Source organism: Epinephelus moara, chromosome 23, assembly GCF_006386435.1.
Source record: "Epinephelus moara isolate mb chromosome 23, YSFRI_EMoa_1.0, whole genome shotgun sequence".
Lineage (NCBI taxonomy): Eukaryota > Metazoa > Chordata > Actinopteri > Perciformes > Serranidae > Epinephelus > Epinephelus moara.
In genome coordinates, this window is record NC_065528.1 from 30,213,400 (window position 1) to 30,231,950 (window position 18,551).

An 18,551-nucleotide genomic window follows, 5' to 3' on the forward strand; every position below is an offset into this window, starting at 1 on the left:
ACCTTATACTTCATCCTACTTAACTTAGACCTATTGTCCTCGTTCGTGGACACTTTTTTGTGCCATCTAGTGGTAGTAAGACCACAATACATTAATCCATGTAAAAACAAGATGGCAGCCATCTCTGCCAAGTCAGTCTACAGCCGACCCCAACACAAAAGTGGACAAGGTCCCAAACCTGATCACATTTTATGTTTGAAACTTGTTTATTTATGATTAATATTGTTTGTTGTCTGATATGGCAACAAATTTGACCAATTTTAACATTAGATGCTGTTAATTAGGAAGTACAAGACATTGGGACTTTATTGTCATTGTAATGTTTAGTTCTTTATACTTAACAGGTCGTATTGATCCTAAATAGCTAGAAGTAATTAAAAATGCATACCAAACAAAAGTTCAGGTCTCAGACGGATATAATGCGATGACTTGACGTCACAACATGATATGCACATACATAACTTCAAACAACTCACTGACTTTTGGTTTCAGACATGACATTAACTCCAGACTCGTGGGTCGAAGTCCTGTGCTTGATTGAGCCATCCACCACCTCGACCCACCTCCTTCTTTGGACCTACTTTGTCGTTCTGTATACCATGCGACCTGACTTCCTCCTTCACTCCCGTCATGTGATGGTGGATTCTGCAGCGCATAGGTCATGTGATCACAGCCTCCTGGCTCAATTATGTGGGTTATATACGAGTTATAGTGCATTACTCTTTGTAGGTGTAACAGTGAATTAGAGCGACCTGAACTCCAAACTGAATCCTTGTACGTAACTCTAGTTGCCCTCATTGTCTCTATCATGTTAGAAACAGAACCATTCCTGTTCACCATACAGAGACTGTCAGGATCCGGTCAGACCTGAGTCCCTTTATAGTGAATCTTAGCTGACTTGAAAGTGTAGATCTGAGTCCTCATAAGGTTTGGTCCAGAGATTTTTGGCTGTTCTCCTGAAGATTCAATGCACACACACCTTACCTAGAACAAGTTTCTCCATCCTGTCCCGCTCTGGCACCCACTGGCTCACACACACTCCCTCCCGTGTAGTCAGTCTCTTTCAGGTCCGTCCATTCACCTCTCCTCTCAGACTGATTCGTGCCCCTCTACCTTCCTCCCTTCATGAGTTACTTTCCAGAACCAAGGTGCTCTTTACATTTGAAAGACCAATTTCTTCTATTGGATTAATTCATCAAAGTTGCCTCGGAGCTCACCGACCACTGCGGCAGGAGCAGAGGAAGGAGTCATGAATGTAGGGAGAGCATGAAAAGGCCAGTATCACTAACTTTCTGCCTTTTCTGTGGATGTTTCACTCAGAGCCATGATTTTGATTTACTGTAATCCAAAGAGCCGGCCCATGTCATGATGTTTAACCCATTGGAGCTGGTTATATTTGTCTTTTTCCGTCTTGCTTTTCTTATGACTCCATTTAGTTTTCATGGAGGATAAACCATGTCTTGGACATTTCATGAGCTTTCCATTAGAGCCATCCTAAGGCCAGGTTTGCACACAGTGTGTCTCACACTATAATGAATAATTTTCAATAAACCTTTTGATTTCAGGGACTCTGTGGCATTATTGTGGTGCCAGTTACAGGACAAACTACATATATTTTTAACTCTACAACTAAAAACTTGCTAAGAATAACATGTCTGTAGATATATTTCTTATTCAGGCCAACACATGTATGCAGTGTAGTTAACATTGCAGCCTGTTGCGGGTCCTGCTCTAACCACAAACTGTCTTATTTGTTGGTATGGCAGTTTTGTTACATGTGGTTGGAAATTTTTAGTTACTTTAATCAAAAGCAAATGAAGCACCAATGACCAGCTCTCACAAAGCCTCCAGAGCACAGTTTGTTCCCTTCAGTCTGACCACTGATTGCTTTTCATTGGTCTGAACTGTCATCAACACCACTTACACGGACTCAAACACCATTCCTTTATTCAACAGGGTTTTTGTTATCTTATGAGATCAGAACACAAAGTTCTAGCGGAATCTAAACATCAGCTCAGAGTGCGGTTTACCCTCAGTTTACGATGTTATGCCAGGCTTTCCATGAGTAATTACTGACTAACAGATGTCAACATCTGTCTCTTACCCATTGTGTTTGGCAATCATTGCCTGTAATTCCTTTCAAATATGCTTTCAGTATTAATGATCTACGCAAGGAAGGAGACAGTGAAAAGTTTATTACAATAAAATTGAATCTTAAATATTGGATTAAATCAAAATCTTTTGAGCATGGAACACTTAAATGTGGCTCTCTGCTTCATGGAGATTTGTTGCTGTTGTTTGCTTGGATCCATGATGGAGGAAGGACTCTCTCGGCATCTCATGATTTAACTCTGATTCAGAGGGCTATGATGCAATTAAATTAATGACTTCTTTTTTTTTTTAAATTAAATGTCTCTCCTTCCTAGAACATTATGATGTCACAGTGAAGCTGACCTTTGACCTTTTGAATATGAAATGTCGTCACTTCATCATTTTATCCTGTTAGACGTTTGTGTGTATTGTTACCTTGACCTTTGACTTCGACCACCAAATTGTATTCAGCTTATTCTTGAGTTCAAACGGACATTTGTGCCAAATTTGAGGAAATTTCCTCAATGCCGTCTTGAGATATCATGCTCATGGGAACGAGTTGCACCAAAGGTCAAAGTCACCTTGACCTTTGACCACCAAATTCTAATCAGTTCATCCTTGAATCCAAGTATTTCATTGTGCCATAACTAAAGAAATTCCCTTTAGGTATTCTTTGGATACTGCATTCAGGAGAATGCGATGGAGAAGGTCACAGTAACCTTGACCTTGTACTTTTGACAAATTCTAATCTGTTCATTCTTGACTGAAAGTGGACGTTTGTGCTCAATTGGAAGAAATTCCCACAATGTTTTCTTGAGATATTGCGTTCACGAGAACAGGACGGATGCAGGGTCATGCTGACCTTGACCTTTGACCATCAAAATCAAATCAGTTCATCCTTGAGTCGCCAAATTTGAAAATATTCCCTCAAGGCTACTTGAGATATCGCTGTTGCGAGAATGTAGTGTCTTGTTCATGAGTGAGGATAGAATGGAGCATGAGATGGATCGGCGGTTTGGTGCGGCTTCTGCAGTGATGCGGGTGCTGTGCCGGACTGTCATGGTGAAGAGGGAGCTGAGCCTGAAGGCAAAGCTTTTGATTTACTGGTCCGTCTGCGCACCAACCTTCACCTATGGTCATGAGCTCTGGGTAGTGACCGAAAGAATGAGATCGCGAATGAGTTTCCTCTGTGGGGTGGCTGGGCTCAGCCCTAGAGACAGTGCAAGGAGCTCGGAGTAGAGCCGCTGATCCTTTGCGTTGAAAGGGGGTCAGTTGATGTGGTCCTGGGCGCCTCCTGTTAGAGGTGTTTCAGGCACGTCCCACTGGTAGGAGGCCCCAGGGCAGACCCAGAACACGCTGGAGGGATTACATATCTCATCTGACGTGGGAACACCTCGGGGGCCTCCAGGAGGGGCTGGAAAGCGTTGCTGGGGAGAGGGACGTCTGGGGTGCTTTGCTCAGACTGCTGCCTCTGCAACCAGGCCCTGGATAAGTGGATAAAAATGGCTGGATGGTTGCAAGAATGGGATGGACAGACGGATTAATGACTCAAAAACATCATGCCCCCAGCCATGACATAATTTAAGCCATTTAAAGTATGAATTAATGTAGAGAATGCACAAAGTGGAGCATAAAAATTCAGAAGAGTGTCGGAAATTAAATGTTTGACGCTCAAAATTTTCTGGCGCAGGCCCCCCTTGTTTCAAAAATGTTGAAACAGAAGTCGGACCCTTGCTTTTATTACTTGTTTTACATTCATCTCCTCCCCTCTGTCTTTGTACATGGTACGTGATAACTAATTGTTGGCATTTAGAACGAACTCAATAACTGAAACTTGCTCAGTAGGGATAAGATCATAACTAAGTCTTAACAGTGAAACATAAACTCTCGCTGATGCAACCAAGTTAAGCATCACAGAGGATCCAAGATGTAACATCTGCTGTCACTTCTCAATTGAGAACTACCCACGCACTCTAATTCAGTCAGTATTCTATTTTCCAATTTCCCCTGCTCTCATTGCTTGGATGACCATGTTAACTTGTTCGCCTCCGTCTCCAGAGCAGATTAGCTTGTAATTGTTTTTTTTTTACAAGAGGCCAGTGGGTTGAGCCGAATCAAAAGACCCTGATTTCCTCTTCCTCCTGACCTGAGATACCTCCGAGTCTGAGCTCCCCTTCTCCCAGCACCAGCCATCCGTTCTCTCTCTCCGCTGTCTCTGTAGAGCCACTGGTCGAGTGTGTTAGCCGGGGTTGCATCCCCCGTTCATTACTGAGGGTTTGATGCAGCCCCCAGATGACAGCTCAGCCCCTATATTACCTCAACCACTCGCCAGATTTAAAATCAAATTAGCTGAACGGCTGAATGAAAGCCCTTTAAAGCTCCCCGTGCACACACACGACCACACAAACAGGGCCGGCAAAGAAAACTGCTTGATTATGCATTCAAACCTTACATTTAAATGTCTAGCACACGCCGCTGTGTCTCCAGCAGTGTAAAGGGACAGTATATGTTGTACAAGATAAACATATTATGAAGAATGTGGATATTACTCTTGTGTTATTTTCATAAACAAGCTCTAATAGTTCTCCCCGCCTCAGAATGCCCATCAATTCAACGACACCGACTAAAATGTGCTTGTCGTTCCTCTCAATTAACTTAAAGTCATAATTGGAAAAGGCTAAGTAGCTGTCGTCTGTCTTCAGCGTGGGCTGGGAGGCAGAAGTTCAGACAGTGGCTTTTAAGATGTGTGCGTGCTCTCCGTTTGCTATAGTGTGATTTGCAACAGCACACGACTGTCAAAAGCAATGAATCACATTACTTAAGTCAGTCATTAAAGACGTGCTATTCCCGTAGCACAAAGTACTCACATCAGCGTCTCTCCGTGACACCAAAGCAAGCTTTTAAAGAGCTCACCTGTGACATTACTCTCTTGTTTTTTTATATTCTGGCAAACTCTTAGGTGCTTAGTGCTTATTGCTGTGTTTTTCTGAGATCACTTGTCAATCAAACGCTGCGGGCAGCGCGTGTCATCTTTGTCCTTGGATTCTCTGTATAAGAAAGAAAGTGTGAGGAACCATAAACGCGAAGCCTGACAGCTTTCTGTGCACTAAGGGACGGCTGCAGGATCAATTTACGAGACATAAAGGTGTTCACAAACAGCAACAACAGTATAGAAGCTTTTATGAATTAGAGCTGTGTGCTAGCCTTAAATCACAGTTTAAAGGGACAGTTCACCCCACAAGCAAAAACACATAGTTTCTCTCTTACATGTAGAGCTTTTTATTAATATACATAGCTTTGGTGTGAGCTGCAGAGTGTTGGAGATATCAGCTGTAGAGATGTCTGGCTTCTCTCCATTATCATAGAACTAGATGGCACTCTCAACAGCAGAAATTATGACCTGGTTACTCAAAATGATTAACAGACCTTGTTGTGAGCAGTTTCATGTAGGAACTATTGTCTTTCTACCGAACTACACCCGCCGATAGCATCACCGCACAGAAGGAAGCGTGTATCTACACATGGACGAGAGGCTCGTGCTCGTGACAGTGCAGAAGTCCTTAAACCCAACGAGTCAGCACTCCCCGCCCCCTCGTCTCGAAGTCAACGGGTTTTTGGTGCGATTAAAATTTATTTCTCATTTCAAATTTTCGTTGTGTGTTTGTGAATTTTTATCTCTATGAGTTCATTTTATTTAGTGTTATTTTTAATGTTTCCTGTGGAAATGAACTTGCACATCACCTCTTCTGTACCTACTGGGTTTCCATAGCTCCTTCTGTCTGCCCCTCAAAGTGCTGTTTTGCATTGCAGGGGGTAAGTCCCATTGAATGCTGTGCTACTTTAATATTTACTCTGTAATTTGAGTGGTTTATGTTGTAATCTTTGGTGCATATTTTTACCGTTCTGCTGTCACGTGAGCAGATGTTTTGAGTTTCGTAGACTTCTGTTCAATTAACTTTTTGCCGCCATTTGTGGTACAGCGAGGCACCTTATGTCACGTGATCAGCAGAGTGCTGCAGTTTTTAACATCCAATTTCTGGTGTAAAATGCTGTTCTTGCATGTGTTTAGCAGCAGAGCTGCAGATATAGGTGTCCAGAAGGCGATTAATGTGTCATATTGTCTTCTGCAGGTATGTTTTTGTTGTTTAATGTAATAGTGTTTGCTGTCTCTGTTAAGTTTCCCACCCTGCACACAGTATACTTTGCCCACTAGGTGTCATTGTTTTTCCTCCTGTATGTAGTTTTTCTTGGATTTAGTGTTGTTTTTGGCGGCCTGTTTTAATTTTAGTTTTAGTCTAGTCTTTGTGTCAGACTGTCATTTTAGTTTTTATTAGTTTTAGTCACGTTCATACTCTTTTTGTCTAGTCAAGTTTCAGTCAACTAAAAGTCTGAGCATTTTAGTCTTATTTTAGTCAGAATAATCCATGACTATTTTCGTCTTGTTATAATCTACGAAAACTGATGACATTTTAGTCTCGTTTTAGTCATTGAAATTGAATTGTATGTATGTCTCTTTTTAGTAATGCAATTCTATTATACCCAGTCAAGATAGTATAAGTACCTAGTAAAGTATAACCAAACCAAAATTTTCTTTTCTAAATTAGCTCCCAGTTAGAGCTAAATATATATTTATTTATACAACAGTTAGTTCCGACCGAGTAATTTGATTTGAGGGAGGCATTCTGTGAGTGCTGATATAGAGTATAACATCACTGGGACTTGTAACAGTAAAATCACTCCGCTTACAGGTGTTATGAATATAAATACAACCGTTAATTAACCAGCTGTCACACTCGCTACATTGATGCAAAACTGACACTATAGCGTTACACATTACACGTTACATTTGAATTAAATTATGAGTGGTCGTCAGGAGAGGACGAGGAAAAGGAAAGCCAGGACTCTTCTGTGCAGACCTCCAGGTGTGTTTGTGTAACATCAGCCGACCTCGACAAACTGGAGAGGAGCAAAAATTAAGCGATAACGGTCAGGAATTATCAGTGATCATCTGATGAGGTACTGATGAGGATGAGGGAGAGTGGAAGCTGAATCCGGCCGTGCCAACATCCAGGTTTGCCAACGTTTCATCAGCCGAATTGGACGAAGTTACACAGTTACAGATCAATGTAAATACAAAGTAGCTTGTGAGTTCCTGGTGTGTGTGCTGCGTTGCCTGGCAACAGACTGGGGAACTGTTTTTTTTGTTTGTTTGTTTTTTCGCGGAGCTACATAACATTTTTTATTTCATCACCTTTGGTTAACATTTCCTTACTCAGCATTGCTGTTTAAGCTGTTTTTGAACTGTTGTATAAAAGCAATATCACATGAGAGCGAGTGATGTTGTACTGTATATCGTCACGGCTGTAATCCGTCTGCGCAGTGCGACGCACAGCCTAGGAAACAGAAATACTGCAAAATAATAATAATAACGCGACTAAACATTATAACGTTATTTTGTCTCGTCTCGTTTTGGTCAACGAAAATGACATTTTAGCAGAGGTTTTATTTTGTAAACCACATTTAGTCTCATTTTTATTCGTCGACAATATTGCATTATATATTTAATTATAGTTATCGTCACATGACCACCATTTACGTTGCGTCTCGTCTCGTTTTCGTCATGTGACAAAGGTTCGTTGACGATGATATTTAGTCATACTTTTCGTTGACGAAAGCAACACTACTTAGATTTGACAAAGTTGTTTTCTGGTGAATTTTAATAGCTTCTTGCTTGGGAACAGAGGTACAAAAATAGGTGTCCAGAACACAATTAATGTTTCATATTGTCTTCTGAAGGACTAGATAAATGCCGGAAAAAAGTGTCTGCTAGTCGTCATCTGTGCTTGCCCCTGTCCGCACACGTTAAACTGCAGTAATTCAAAATCCAGTTGAAAAATCCTGTTGACTTTTTGTCGAGGGAACCAGGGCGATGCTAACTTCAGCATCAACCTACAAAAGAAGAACCTCAAACCTGCAGCACTCTGTTGCTATTCTTTTTGGCTCTCCTGTAACGTTAGCTAGCTGAGTGGTGCCAAGTGAGCTAGAAGTGGATAAGCACTTTATTCTGTGCAGTGATACGTTCGGTGGGTGTAGTTCGGTAGAACATGAAACTGCTCACGACAAGGTCTGTGGATTATCTTCAGTAACTGGGTCACAATTTCTGGAAAGAGACATTGCTGTTGAGTTTTCCAGATGTATTTTTCTGGCAGAGTGACATCTAGTTTCATTAAACTGGTTTCATGATCCTGGGTTTTTGTTAATATTCTGTTATCTTATGAACTTACCTATGAAATTTTGAAGTTTTCTGTTTGTGTTCCTCCTTGTTTTGTTATCCATTCATGTTTAATCTGTTTCCTGTTCAGTCTCCCTTGCTCCGTCCTAGTGTTCCCAACCACACCCTTGTTGTCAACCAATCCCCATTTCCCTCCTTTTGCCTGTGTTTGTTGGTGTCGTTCGTGCTTCATTTCCTGTCTGTTCTGTTTGGATTGTCTATTCTCTACATTTTATCCCAGTTGGTTTTGAGTTTGATGTTTTTCATCAACTTTATTAAAGCTCGCTTTTGTTCAACCTCAAACCTGTCTGTTGTTCTGCATTAAGGTCCCTCCTAAACTGATTCCTGACAACTGGAGAGAAGGCAGACATCTCTACGCTGATAAGTACCACTACAGGTAGGAGGAAAAGTATGATTTTTTTTATTTCAGCGCACACTGTCACTTTATGTTTTGAAAAGAACAATATTTGCTTATTCATATTTTCTCATTTTTTTCAGTGAAACAGAACGAGTCGATTTTAGAAATTTTCAACAAAGGAATTCAACTTTTTATGTGGACTAGGGGTGGGCAATATGGCCCTAAAATCATATCACAATATGTAAGGGATTTTTTGTGATGATTATATTCTTGACGATATGACAAATTAGTAAAAAAGACAACTGAATTAACAGTAACTCAGAGTGAGATTCAGATTCTGTTACAATATTAATAGCTCAACAAAATAAAATCTACCACAAATTACACATTTAAACAGCTCCAAATACAAAAAATGTCCCCCGGGATCTATATATATAAATCAACAGGTGATTTCCTTCTTTTAGTAAAATCCTAAATGGCTGAGTTGTTGTTTTTCCACCTGGACCTTTATGCTCTGCCATTTCTCCTCTAATCATCACGCTGTAACCTGTGACAGGCTGTTATGATACCACAACTATCACACACTCACATATATGGAGTTTTTTGTTGAGCTGCGAGCGTCACACAGGTTTACATTACCAATAGTGGGGCGGCATAGCCATAAAATCATTCATTTTTGTGATAAAAGCACCAAATTTGGCACATGTGTTGACAAATATATTAAGAACAAATCTGGATATTGGGGCATCAGAAAATCGCCCCCTGGTGGCCAGAGCAGGCAATTGAATCCTACCTGCCCATGGCCCCTCCTGTTAATTGGATCCACCCCAAAATGTAATGGCTTCTAAGTTGGACCATGCTACATGCCTCCACCAAGTTTTGTGAAAATCGGTTGGACAATTTCATGTAATCCTCATGCAAAAAATGAATGGAAGTGAATGGGGGCCATGTGTGGGCGGCCCGTGGACACGCCCCCTGAGTTGGATCAACACCAAAATGTAATGTATTCTAAGTTGGCATGTGTTACATCCCTCCGCCGAATGTGGTGAAAATCGGTCAGGCAGTTTTTGTATAATTCTGCTAACAAACTGGGCGGCATAGCTAAAAAATTGTTCATTTTTGCGATAAAAACGCCAAATTTGGTACATTTATAACTTAATATACTGGACTAGAACACATTGATGGCCGCCCATTCACTTCCATTCATTTTTTGGATGAGGATTACGTGAAAACTGTCCAACCCATTTTCACAAAACTTGGTGGAGGCATGTAGCATGGTCCAACTTAGAAGCCATTACATTTTGGAGTGGATCCAATTAACGGGACGGGTCCAGGTAGGTAGGCAGGTAGGAATGAGTTCCCTCTGAGCGGTAAGTCACTAAAAGAGTTTGAGAAGTCCGGGGCCATTCATAAAACATTCAAGACGCCACAGTTTATTCCACACTACTGAAGCTGCTCCTCTTTTTGGAACCACAGCAGAGTCTGTAATAATTCCGCTGTCAGCCACGCTTGTTGTTGCCGTGAGTAACAGTTTGATGTCAATATGTCAACAAGCCAAAATATCGCGAGTGTCACAATATGAATTTTTCATGTGGTAATAAAAGATATGCCAGTATTATCGTGAACAAGATGATATGGCACACCCTTCATGTGGACAAACCATATCAGACACAAATTCTGATTCATATTTTTGTACTTACTTTTGTACTTACCCTGTTTTGCCATACAGATAGTTGTGGTTATATTTTTTTTAGGTATTATGTCCAAATATTGCTGCAAACAATTTTCATCTGAATTACGTCTTTAACAAAGAGTAGTGTGAATGAAATATGGACCCTGATTGTTGAAAGCCATGTTACAGCTGAATCTTTTAAATCAGATTTTCAGTGCGGTTAGCACCTCAAACTAAACTCCAGTCACCTCTTTTGTATTGCAGTGAAGGCAGAAATCACAGTAGGATAATGGCGAGAGTAAAGAAAAGAAATGGGTTTAGAATTTGGATAAATCCATTCTTTAAACCTGCAGTGGCCAACTTTGAGAAAAAAAAAAAAGAGGCAGAGGCACAACTTGAACACCCATAAATCTTGTTAGGCGACATCAGTAAACTCAGCAGGTGGGTTTTTTCCTCGGATATGTTGCCCCTGACAAGCAAATGAAAAGCTTCCTCGCTGTCATATTGCAGACACCTCAGCACAAAGTCACTCTGCAGTCGTCTCAGCATTGTGGTCAGTCGTACATGCAGTACCACAAGGTGACTAATAAGGAGGAAACAGACTGACGCAAGAAGTCCCAATATCTTGCCCCCATGCTGCTTTATTCACATGCCCGCCCCGCCATGTCTTCCTGCACCCACTCTCTGCTGTAATGAGGGTCCCCGGAGTGCTGAGAAAAATCTGCCCCCTTCTTATAACCCCCCGTGGTGTGTGTTCATGTGGTGTGTGCTCATTTGCTCATTGACGTAGCTCCCTGCCAGATTTGTGTTGAGTTTAATGGAAGGTTTTAAAAATATAAACAGCGGTACACACCACATAACGTTATTAGCTTTCAATATAGACTATGAGCATGAGGAAAGGACATTTTTACCTCCACAGAGGAGGAGGACATACAGTGTTGTTTGTCTGCCAGTTAGCAGAATATTTCAGACAGTGGTGTTAGTGGGTACGGTGTCGATGAAACGAGGTGAAATGTTAGACCACAGGCAGAGAAACTAATTAGTTTTTGGTGTGGATCTGGAATAAATGGAGCCACCATGTGGCCACTTTACACTTTGGCTCATAACAGCTGAATCTTGAGGTGTAGGAACAAGTTTCTGTCGTTAGATTTCTCAGTTCAAGATGAATCTACAGTATCATCAGGGTAAATCTTATAAAGTCTTATATGGCATTGACTTCATTCATCTAAAAATAAGGCCTTAATAGATGTTAAAGTGTCTCAAATCAATCTTTTAACAGTCTTGAAAATGTTTAAGATACGGAAAGTAGGATTGTATTAATCTTTTTTCCCAGTGTATTCTCATACAATGCTTTGTATGGTATCCTATGAATTAGCACCTCACGTGTGACGTCATGCACTAGATTACTGTATGTACTTAATGTATAGGTATAGATGTTAGGTTTAGGAAAAGAAACATGGTGCCAAACTACCTTAAAATGACTCAGAGTTCACTCAGAAGTTCACATGGTACCAAACAGCAATTTCCTGGCCAAAGTCCGAGAGGAAAGTGTTGTGTTTTGTGACCCATCCACCGTCCCAACCTGCCTTTCTTTTTTACTACTGTCTTTGTATCAGCATTTTAAGTCTTGCGTGTGAATTATCCTTTGGGGATTTATACTTCAGGATTTATCCTAGCTTCATATGAGCAGAGGAAATCTCCGCTAGTCGCTAGGTTAATTTATACAATGTAAAATGTCATAGGCTTGTGCTAGTAACGTTAGCATGTTGTATTTGTTTGGAAAACATGTTTAGTATAAGACAGTTGTTTTGTCAGTGAACCTTGTGAGTTGTAATGGAGCCAAATTTTGTGACGTTACCTTTGTTAAATGTTGCTGTTGTCCCTGGCTTCATATGAGTAGAGGAAAAGTCCGCTAGCTGCTAGGCTAATTTATACAATGTAAAATGCCATAGGCTTGTGCTAATAACGTTAGCATGTTGTATTTGTGGGGAAAATGTGTCCAGATAAAGACAAGTGTTTGTCTGTGAATGCTGCGAGTTATAGTGAAGCTGATTTGTGTACTTGTGTTTGAAATTGTCTCTATTAAGCCATGTTTAATATGTGTTTAATGTGTGTTTAATGTGTGTTTGAAATTGTCTCTATTAAGCCATGTTTAATGTGTGTTTAATGTGTGTTTTGAATCAACTAAACTTTACAGCACGTCACAGAAACCCCATCGCCAACTAGTGTTTTGGAGGAGTAACTGCAGAGTGACACAGACACACCACCTCACAAGTATAAATGCTCACAACAGCTTAGGCTATGCTGTAGGCTCTGCATAGAGCTGGCGCACAACTATAAATCGTATACATTTTTTTGTGCCTGTGGTGGCGGCCATATGAAAATGTGTAGTTGGAGCAACAGCCCAAGAGCCAGAGAAATTTTGAGCTGACAGATGAGCAGGGATATCTGGGCGCTGGTTAGATGGACAGAAGTTTACCACCGATCATTCTCACATACTACCCACATATAGTAGTTTTGATACAAAGCTAGTTGAAAATCGGAAAAATATCCCTTTAAATCTGCCTTAAACTGTAGGAAGTCTGGTCATTATGTGAACATATAAGTATTATTCATGCCTTGGCCCTGACGGTAAAGACATACCCTGTGTAAAGTAAGTGCATCGTCCCTATTTACATTCAGCAGGGTCCCTTTGTCTCCTCACATTCAAATGACACGCACATATCAACTATGAGTGATCCTGATAAATTTGATGACATTTCGCCCATTGGAAGCTTTACAGGAACATGATCAGTGTAAATGTCACAGAAATTTAGCTCGGCTCTTTCTTCTTGGTTTTTCAAAAGTCATTGCTGCCATCAGCGAGCCATCACGATGCTGCCGCTGATAGCAACCCAGATGTAAACATTTCTAAACATTACTGTATCTTTCATTAAAAAACAAACAGATATCAAGGATTGTGCAGCCTTGTGGGAGTCATTCGCTCTGACGACTGTCTAGTGCATTACAGTGTTTTGCTTTAATTGTACCTAAAACAGGGACTTAACCATAAAATGTGATTTTTCCAATGGACTGATCTTTTGTCCCTTTCTAAATGTCATCAGGGGGCCAACTACAGCAAAAACCCACACAAAAGAATCATTGAGGCCCATTACATTACACGGAGATAGACTGTGTGGGTATGTCAAGGACTCTTGCATAGCAATTACTGTTAAAAAAAAATAATTGATTGCATTAACCTGCCCTTTCACCATTTTACAAGTCTGATCCATATTCCTAAGTGGCCGTGTAGTGTGGGGTTTTAACCTAAGAGGAAACGGCATAATGATTTTGTCAGGCCAGTATTGAATTGCTCAGTGGTGTTGGTGTTACTCATGGTGTGCTGCTTTTCAAGCATCCACACCACGATGGAAATGTCAGTGTGTCATTTTCCATTGAGGGGAACCTTGACTCACATACACACATTTATACACACATTCAGATAAAGCTATCAGATGTGTTTTTTTTGGTTGGGCTGATAAAAGCGTCTAACAGACTTTTCCTCTGTTTTTTTTTTGTTTGTTTTTTGTGGCAGTATTTTATAAGTTTACATGCAATGGTTTCAATGGCCAGAAATGACCAAAAACTGAGAACGGGTTTCCTGAAATTTGTTCTTGACTGACTGGAAAGCAGCATATTTAAACCTCTTAGAATAGGGAAGATTATTATTATTATTATTGTAAGATCAAGGGTTCCATTAAGGAGTGTTTTCATCCAAATAACCCTTTTTGGAAGAAAGAGTACTTCAAGGAATGTTCAAAGCATTGGTGTAAAAATATCCTTACTCTAAAATATTCAACTGTTAACCCATGTTTTAAATGTTATTTTTAAATGTAGACATACGCGGAATACCCCTTGAATTGCGTACATGTATTGAACCAAAGACTGTAAATAAAAATGGACCCAAAGCAGCCCTTGTTCCTGAGCTGGTTCCATTAAGGATTCTTGGAACTGCGGTGCTATCTAGTGAACTAGCCCAGTTTAAACTGGAACCATTCAGCTGGAAAAGGGTGGATTGTCCACTCCAACCCTCACCTATGGTCACGAGCTCTGGGTAGTGACCGAAAGAACAAGATCGCGAGCACAAGCGGCCAAAATGAGTTTCCTCCGCAGGGTGGCTGGGCTCAGCCTTAGAGATAGGGTGAGGAGCTCGGACATCCGGGAGGGACTCGGAGTAGAGCCGCTGCTCCTCCACATCGAGAGGAGCCAGTTGAGGTGGTTTGGGCATCTGGTAAGGATGGCTTCCGGACGCCTCCCTTGGGAGGTGTTTTGGGCATGTCCAAGACCTCAGGGCCGCCCCAGGACATGCTGGAGGGATCACATCACCCGGCTGGCCTGGGAACGCCTCGGGGTTCCCTCGGGAGAGCTGACGGAATTGGCTGGGGAGAGGACTGTCTGGGCTTCTTTGCTGAGGCTACTGCCCCCGCAACCCGGACCCGGATAAGCGGAGGACGACAAGTACGACGAGTACAAGTACATTTAGCCTGTCCTCATTCTGACCTCGTCAAATACCGCATTGTCAATGATTTTGGCGTCAGACACCAACGCAAAAAGGCAAAGATACGTACAGTCTTTTTCAAAATAATCTTATAACATCAGTAAAATGCTTTGCCTTTAAGTTAATATCCTTGTGCAACAGAAGCACATGGTTAGGCTTAGAAAAACTCACGGTTTGGCTAATCATACACACGGGAAGCGAACAGCAGTCTCCGAATGAATGTCTGGGGTTTGTTGGGCGCATCCACCTCCTCTACTGCCTGCCACGTAGGGGCTTTTCGGCTTGTTATATCATGCAGTTACTAGCAGCAATCCAAACTGACACTGTCCAGCGAGATTAAAACTGAAACACCTTTTGCGGCTGTACATTATGCCACTAATGCTGGCTAGCGGTGTATCATTCCGCTGTGAAAGGGTGTAAGTTTTATTACACAATGCACGTTACATGCGGCGTACTGGACTGTCAACAACAGACGCAGGAGCGTACTCAGCGTGTCATATGTAGACATGAAAGTCCGCTGACCAAGTGGTGATATTTGAGTTGAGATGAGAACGTGTTGAACCTTTTGTAATCGAAGATGCGTTGTCAATAGAGGGCGTTGACTGAAGCACAGTGGAAGTCAACAACAGCAACAAGACGGCGGATCACACTAGTTACCTTAAAGCTTTTGTTCTTTTATTGCAGTTACTTGACAACCAAAAAACAACCATGGACCAAATATTAATTAGAGCACTCCATGCTCTTTATTCTGACGATTCCTCGCTTGACTTCTCGATTGTTGCCTTCTCCATCCTCTCTTTCAAACCTGTAGAATATGACATGCCCACCGATGTCCTCACGGTTCAACCTTCAGGTCAAGAAAAACATGCTATTTTTGGTTCCAGCTGAGAACCAAAATTTTGGGTTCCGAACCAATATATTTTTGGTCATTATGCTCCGAAAGGTTCCAAACTCCAGATTGGTGCAGGAACCAAAACGAAACCTTTTCCATGTTGATGGGAAAGGAGTGTGAAAGAGCTCCAAGTGGAACCTTTATAAAGGGTTCGACCAGGAACCAGAAAGGGTTGTCCTATGGGGACAAGCCGGTTCCAGTCAGCACCTTTATTTCTAATAGTGTCCACCAGTGAATCTAATCAAACAATTTTAATAAAATACCAGTTTATTGGTCTTACAGCTAAAAACTGATATCGGTCCAACTGACATCCCCCGAGCCATCAACTGCTTTGTCATCTAGGTTTTCTGTTCTCGAGTTCATAACTTTTCATCACACTTCTTTCCGCTTGACTTGAGAGGCAAAACAGTGAAAAGTGCGACGTTTGATGTGCTACAAACGCCATTAAATGAATCAATTCGATAACCCCCAAACACCGGTGTCACTCTCTTTCTCTGCCTTTCCTCTCTGCACTCTTTCAAGGCGGCACTGAGGGAGAAATACATCCAAGCAGAGAAAATACATTTCCCCCCGGACAGAGCCAAGTCTCATCCTTTCTCTCTGGTAAGATTACAAAGCAGGCGGGGACAGAGAATGACACAATCTGCCTCCCTATCCCCTCCGCATCAGCAAGAGACTGTTCCTACAGCAGCGTCCATAGGTTATGATGACAAGACTCCCAAACTGCTCAATCCATAATGTCTGGAGCTGCAACTGTCTGCCACCTTGTGTATAATTCATTATTATGTACTTATGGATTCGTGCACGCCTCACAAAGTGCAACTCTGATTCATTGCAAAGGGAATAGAAACACTCTAAACCAGCTTTATTATGGAGAGTGCAGTTCTCCACCACAGCGTCTAAGATAGATGCTTTGTTATGTTAGGGCTTTACTAGTACCACTAAATCACTTGATAGCAATGTGGCTGAAACAGAGACAATTATTGACGTTGTATCTTGCTGTTTAATAGCGTGGCACCGACATGAAGCTGAATGAGTCACAAAGGACCCTTGTAATTTTATTCTTTTCTGCTTTTGCACGTTTTCTCTTTCATTTGATCTCGCAGACTCTGCTCTTCATGTCTCTCTCTTTCATCTTGTATGATTATCTTTTACCTATTTTTACTTTTCTTGTCCCTCGCCTTCTTCTCATTACATAGTTTAGAGAACATTTTTTCCGTACCCGCCATTTCTACATAGTGCAGTTGCATTTAAGCCATTAGTCTTAAAATGTGTTTGTGTCAGTGCACGGCCTGTTGTTGTTCTCCTCCTCCTCTGCTTTTTCTAAGGCTGATGTGTCTTTCATTACCGGGGTCTGACAGCGCTGAGCCGAGTGGACGTCTGTTTGTCACCCTCTAATGGGGCTTGGCAGCCTACAAGGTGTGCACAACACCTCAGAGAGAGTGGCCTTCTCCTTCTGTCTCCCTCAGCGGAGGAGAAGACCAATAACACTGCCTCGCGCATTCAGTTCACTGTTCAATTTCACTTCACGTCCGCGTCAGTGCCGCGAATTGGATCAGGCACCTATGGACAAATTCCACGTCCAGTTGACTTGATGGGAATTGGCCAAACCTTGCCAGGATCTCGCACTGTGCTGGCTTTGATCCATCTCCAGCTGTCAATTGCAATATACAGTTTAGAAGTAAGGCTATCTAATCCATTTTGAGTAAATCCTGCTTTTTGGTGTCAGCCTATCGACCTACTCTCTGCTGTACTGTTGCTTATCTATCTCTCCTGAGCAAATGTTTTCATTTGATGGATTCCCAGACAGACTCATATTAAGGCCATGGGCCACCATTTGATAAGACTTTATTGGATCCAAATAGGAAAGTTGGTTTAAATTTGGTGTTGCATTGTGGGGCCTTGATGTTCCTTACACATCTACCAGAAAAAAAATGGATATGCCGATGAATCCTCAAGTTTAGGCATCTGTTGGAAATCTGTTTGTTGTAGGGTTTAGCTGGACTGGTTTACCAGCTCCTCAGGAATATATCCCACTCTCTCTGGAATATTCCACAAGCTGTGTTTACTGTGCCTCTTCACCATTTTGACGTGCGTGTGCAGAGAGGGTACAATGTTCTTGAATGTGCTGTGTGTGTTGGTTTTATTTGCGGGGGTTGAGACCAAATCCAAACCAAAAATAATGGGCAAAAAATAGCTGTAAGTCACATAGAGCTGCAGATTCTTAAAGGTATACCAAGGTATACCATGCATGGTTTTCCTAAAGAACAATGTATAGACTAATACAAAACGAATCCCTCTCAATCATCACTTATGACTCATTAGCAGTGTGTTGCAGTGTATTTATCTGCAAAGACTTCCTGGTCACAACACAGGTGAATTTGGGACAATATTAAAAGGCAACGACCAGGTGCCAGACTGTAAGCAGCATGCATCCAAGAGGAAGCCACTAAATTTGCCAGTACAGTGCCAAAGCAGTACCCAGCAAAGCTTGGGTTGACTTTCACGTTCACTTTCGATGGCGATATTCTGTACAAACAGCAGCGGAAAATTCCTGCACAGAATACCTTTAATAGAATTTGCTGTCCTGGAAACCCTTTCATATTTCTGTCATTTAATTCAGTCATTTCCAACTGGTCCAGCCACAGGGTCCAGATTTGACCTTAGTCACAAGTTCAAGGTCAACACAGTTGAATAGATTTAGCGGTGCACTCGCGTTTTGGCCATGTC